This window comes from Mytilus californianus, unplaced genomic scaffold, assembly GCF_021869535.1.
Source record: "Mytilus californianus isolate M0D057914Y unplaced genomic scaffold, xbMytCali1.0.p SCAF_19, whole genome shotgun sequence".
NCBI lineage: Eukaryota > Metazoa > Mollusca > Bivalvia > Mytilida > Mytilidae > Mytilus > Mytilus californianus.
This window is the reverse complement of record NW_026262667.1, coordinates 10,090,209-10,096,585: the sequence shown is the minus strand read 5'-3', so window position 1 is coordinate 10,096,585 and position 6,377 is coordinate 10,090,209. Positions and strand designations below refer to the sequence as shown.

General features: G+C 33.2%; 1 protein-coding gene across 5 annotated transcripts in view; it reads right to left on the bottom strand.

Annotated features, from left to right (window-relative positions):
* Nucleotides 1-6,377, bottom strand: part of LOC127727247 (40S ribosomal protein S21-like) — a 1,096,693-nt gene that overhangs the window by 153,768 nt on the left and 936,548 nt on the right. The window lies entirely within an intron of this gene.

Genomic DNA, 6,377 nt, shown 5'->3' with positions numbered 1-6,377 from the left:
GTTGGAATGCCAATGTTTATTTTCGGTTCCTTGCTTCACGAAATTTGTAAACACTAGACACAGCCGTGTTTACACCTCCCAACTAAAGAGTTTTCAAGTGCTACCATTGGTCAAGAATGATGAAGTCGGAATGGCCGTGACTTTTGTCTACCGGTAGATGGCGCAGCATTGTAATCACAAATGTTGGCTTGATCTGCTAAGGGTGGAGAGGAGGGGACTGGATCGCAATCCTTGGCTAGCGACGATTACTCCGATTTTGACCGTCTTAAACATTGTATTATTTTTTTCGTTGTAAAGATGACAGAAGTTTAACCAATGTATATGTTGTAAGGCATCACTATTTTGAATAAATGTATATTCGAAGCTAGCGGATTCCATCAGCTTGACATTCTTTTAATTGATAATGCTTTAATTGAAACACTGTGTAATTATGTAGTAGTAACACGATGAAAATGAGAATACTTTGAACTGACGATCTATATTATAAATGGGATAGTTGATTGATTGATTAATTGTTGTTTGCTTAACGTCATGTGACAAATGTTTCATGCATATTAAAAAAGAGAACATATAAACAATACATACAATAAGTAGGTCCTGTTATAGATGTCGACCGGGATATATGAGATGCAAGTACTCATCAATATCTAGTATAACGACTGGAGATTTCCATCGTCCTATTGCATGTATATCTCGGTAAAATTGAGATTAAGGCTAGTAACGAAAATTTTAGAACAAAACTAGGGTAAACTCGTGTGTCACATAAACGTAGATAGTTGACAGAAGAAGAAAAAATTTTTCATTGAGGTAGTTTTTTTTTAATTATGTTAACAAAGAAGTAAGCGTCCATAAAAGGGACACATGTTAACGTTTTATACATTGTGACTTGGATGGAGAGTTGTCTCATTGGTACTCATACCACATCTTCTTATTTATATTCACTAAGACAAAATATAGGAATAATCCTGTTTTATTGCTAATTGTTTTAAGTATCCATCAACAAAATAATGGTGATTCCAATAGAACATGTAGACGATAATGATTTAAATTCCCAACCTTTATTTGTATATCTGTGACTATAGTCTTTATTGGTTTGTTCTGTAAATTACAATAATATGCTTTCAAACTGAAGCAAGAATAACATTATGCGATATTTCAGTTCCATTGACCTTTTATCATGTTAACGATAAGAAAGTAAAGTACAATAGACATAAGATAATCGCATTCAGCACAATTTATAGACTTTAATTATTAGGTAAAAGTAAATTAATTGTCGTTTTTGTTTAAGTTTCGGAATTTTAAGCATGACTTTTTCTACTGACAAACTTAGTATCTAACTCGTTAGTGTTGACATCATGATCTTATCAACGTCGTTATTTATACATCAAACTTATTTCATTAATTTTACAAACGGTTTCAAAATCCATTACGTGTCAACGTATTTGATTTGAATGTTTAAAATTCAGTAATTGTCATCCTATGCAGAAAAACCGCTATGATATCTACAGTAATCGGTTTAAAAAAAGTGATAATTTAGTTTTGGATTCCAGGTCAGGATAGAAGGTATAAATTACGTAATGTACTTCATTCATGCACTTAAGTTTCCACGGATCAGAACACAATCATATATACTTGCTGCAAGTTAATTATTTGTCATATTTAAAAAAAACGTTTATGCCAGTCTGTGTTTTCGATTCGTTTTTACCATGAATACACCTTATTTTCGTTAAAATTTTACCCCTGGCGTAGCGCATCTAAGCGACACCATTTCCCATAAGTTTGCCGTCTTTGTGCACAAACACATTGTTACATCCTCGATGTGTGGCTGTCGTTGTATATCGAGTATTATTGTTTTCCATGAATCTATTCATATTACATTTTCAGCACCTTACATTTGAAATAAGATGTAGAAGATAGAAAGGGAAAACAAGATCCGTAAGTCGAAAAGAAACAATCAATAAATGAAATCGAGGAAAATACAAACAACCGTCCACTAAACACTTCATAGAACACTTAAGATTGAGTAACTCGAATACCGTTAATAACCGGGGTAAAAATAAAGTGGTCAGAAGGCGTCTTGTGATTCCAGCCGTGTAACATATGCAAAAAAGTGTTGATTCGTAATGGGACCGCGCATAACACAATAGTGTATTTGTTAATGTCCCATAGAAACAACGCAGATATTAAAAGATACGAAAAACAACACTGAAAACTAAGGCAAAAATAACACGAACCACTTCAAAACAAAATAGGGATCAACACAGGTTAGTAGTTCATACACCACAAGTGTCATCCATCGTGTTGTTCATGGCAAGTAACACTGTGTTCATAAGTTACAGTCAGTGATGTTTCAAATGACTAAAAGAGGTTGGGATTGAAGCAGCTACAAGTGGAACACTTCCATGATCACATATTTTCCATATCGGCAAGAATGTGAATTACTGATGCTTAACGTTAGTAGAAAAAAAAATGGTTTCACATATCGTGCACATGAATGACAATTGAAAGCCATTGTAGAATTTGTAAACTATGCAAAACAAAATTAACGAATACCAGATTTTGACTTAAAACAGCATTTGACCGTGAGGGTCGATTGAAACTAAAACTTACCAGAGAAGATATGACTTACTTCATTTATATCATTACCAAATTACCTAGTATAATATAGATCGTCAGTTCAAAGTAATTATCCATATGGCATCTCTAAACAGAGTTATGTACTTCTCACATTTAATGAGAAATTTAAGAACTTGTTTTCCTATCAAAATTTGATAATGGTTTGTTGTTACCAGAAAACTAAGATACCAAGAATACCAAGAATTTATATTCTACAGTTTAAAATATCGCTTTAGAAGTTTAATCGGCGCCTTTAAAGCATAATCAACCGTAATGGAATATATGTGTCACAGATGGTCACGGATATCTTTCATTTGTCAGAAGCACGATATCACGGCCACCACATGACTTGATTTTCCTATTGGTGGAGGTTTGCTGCTTACAATATAATTGCTTAACCAATGGTTCTTAAAGTTTTATGATATGATCGACCGGTGCGTAATATCTTTGTCACAGGTGGCCAATATCGCTAAATTGTCACAGTCAAGATCTCGTATTTTTACTTGTTTAACACCGAGTACAACTTATTATCAAACTCAACTAATGGCGGGATTCTTAGTTGTTGTATGCAATACGACCTAGGTTACTACTACTGTAGGAACTGATTGATCTTCCGGAACATACAAATTCATCCTTAGGTTATGGCAATTCTCGTTGATCAATCTTTAGTTTTGGTTTTTGTGTAATTTTTTGTAGATTTGTGTTGGTTTATACACTTTTTCCCTTTAGTTATGGAAATTGAAAATAGGCGTTGTGGTGTAATTTCTTAACACGAAAGCCCTACACCCATCTATCAAACCAAACAACAAAGAAACACCGCTTTTTATAATAATTCGTCGTTGTTTCTTGATGACTTTTCTTTTTCAAATTATGATTTATAATTACCTCTCTGATATCTTCATACTTTTTATTTCTCCATAACAGAGACTTTCGTGATATCCTTAAGGATAATAATTTCCCTTCAAATCACTTATCGTTACATTGTAGAGGTAACGTTCGTCGATGAAGTAAACATAAATAAAAAAGGCATTTTATTCAGCTTTGTTTATGATAAGGATTAAAGTAGTCATTAAACTTTCTATTGATAATGCTAAAGACATCCTTTGCTTGCACTTCCATCTAAAAGAACTGTCAACTTAATGACAAACAATTGGGTTTACTTAAATAAGACGACAAGACCACATCAGCAATCACATATGTATGTTTTCTACATGTTACATTCTAAACTACACTATTGTATGTTTAAAGATACAAATATTTCCTCATTTATTTACTTTTTATAAGTATACTAGATTTTGATTTGTTGGTAGCGATTGCATTTTCATATGTCTCTTACATCAGTGAATATCGTTCATATTTCACCACCGCCGGAGTATTCTATAAAAGGTTTCTCTTTAACTCGAGCACAATGGGCTCTTGGGTTATCTGATGCTATTGTCGTTGTTAGACAAGTGATATCATTCAAATAGCTATAATACCTTACAAATTATTCTATATAGGCAGTTTCACATAAAAATATTAATTTAACCTTACTTATTTCCCATTATATGTGCATACTATTTGCTCACGTGCACGAAATTCTCAAAGCTTGATAATATATCGTAACATTTTTAGACTGTTGTGGAATAAAATATGTTATTTGTCAAAATCCAAGACCTACTGGTATCCTTTCCCAATTAGATAAGATAAAGCAAGTTGAACTGTGAGATATCCCCACTATAAGTATTCACAAAACTGGAAGTTAATGTGAAAACATTATATGATTAATGTTGTTCTTCAAACACTCTTCATGGCAACCCACAAATGGCAATTATTTCTACTAATTTATGACTTAAACAATTTAGACGTAGATTAATTGATTGATTTATTGGTGTTTAACGCCACTTTCAGCTCTATTGGTTATTTCGTTGCAGCCAGTTCTTATTAGTGCCCGGAGAGAAACAACGACCATCGGTAGGAAAACTAGCCATTCTAGTCAATAATGATTGTAGTCTAACGCACCTGCAACGTGCGGGATTCGAACTCTCAACCTCAGTGTTGACAGGGTAGTGATACAGTATTTGAACTACACGGACAACTCGGCCATAGTGACTCCTTAGAAACGTACAGAGTCAAGTACTAATTAAACACTGTTATTAAATGCAGTTGACAGAATTGTTCCGTTTAACAGTAATATTTAAAGGGTTTTCAATAAGTCTACATCAAACGGAACTTCACTCGTAACATCACTAATAGTTATCAAAATCAGTGTTTTGCTGATATTGTAGTTCATACGTATTAAAATCGTTGATTTACAATAAACTTGGCTAAAACAATGTCATCTTGGGGCAAAAAAAGAATTGCCATGTGAAAAAGAATTAATCAACACTTTCTTTTGATCTATTTGACATTTGCCCAGTTTTTATTTGTTATCTTGATTTGTCCTCCTCATCTGTTTATGAGATTTGATTTATTTGTTGTCTTGATTTGTCCTCTTCATCTGTTTATGAGATTTGATTTATTTGTTGTCTTGATTTGTCCTCTTCATCTATTTATGAGATTTTATTTGTTATCTTGATTTGTCCTCTTCATCTATTTATGAGATTTTATTTGTTATCTTGATTTGTCCTCTTCATCTATTTATGAGATTTTATTTGTTATCTTGATTTGTCCTCTTCATCTATTTATGAGATTTTATTTGTTATCTTGATTTGTCCTCTTCATCTATTTGTTATCTTGATTTGTCATCTTCATCTATTTGTTATCTTGATTTGTCCTCTTCATCTATTTGTTATCTTGATTTGTCCTCTTCATCTATTTATGAGATTTGAACATCGATAAACTACTGTTGCCTTTATTTTTCATCCTCAAACTTTTTAACGGTTTGAGTTTTGGTCTTTCTTGAAGGGAAGGCCTTACGGTGACCTTCAATAGTTCACTACCCAGTCCTGTGGTCTTAAGTGGATTAAGTGCATTCAAAGGTCCTGATCGCATCTCCTTATTTCCTTATAAGCTCTAAATAACAGTACAATAGATATCACTAAGATGAAATATATTAACATATGTAATGTTACACAACTATATACACATGAAACAGTTTGGGTTAGCATTGAGTTGCTCAAAACTAACTAAAAATTTTAAACTATTGATGTCATATCCCCCGTTACTCACAGACACACACACATACGAAGATATACTACTTTAGATTGCCAAAAAATTCTTATACTACCCTTAAGTGATTCTACACGTCTGAAGATTTACAACATTCATAGAAATCCAGATAAGGCAATATATAATCAAAAAAGGCAACTTCAAAAATGTAGTTTCCATAATAAGAAAAAGGCGAGTCAGTGGTGGAGCGGTATGTACAAATGAATAAGTACGTTTGCAGTGTTCGATTATATTTAGTGCTATGTAAAGAGAGTGCTGTTAACTCGCAATTAGTATATTTTTGAAATACTAAGGCTTTTCTACCTCAGGAATAGATTACTTTAGCTGTATTTGGCAAAACTTTTAGGAATTTTTGGTCCTCAACGCTCTTCAACTTCGTACTTTATTTGGCCTTTTTAACATTTTATGATTCGAGCGTCACTGATGAGTCTTTTGTAGACGAAACGCGCCAGTCGTAAATATAAAATATCATCCTGGTGTCTATGATGAGTTTATTTACAACCACTGGGTCGATGCCACTGCTGGTGGAGTTTTAATTCCCCGAGGGTATCACCAGCCAAGTAGTCAGCACTTCTGTGTTGACTTGAGTTATCATTGATATGTTCATAATT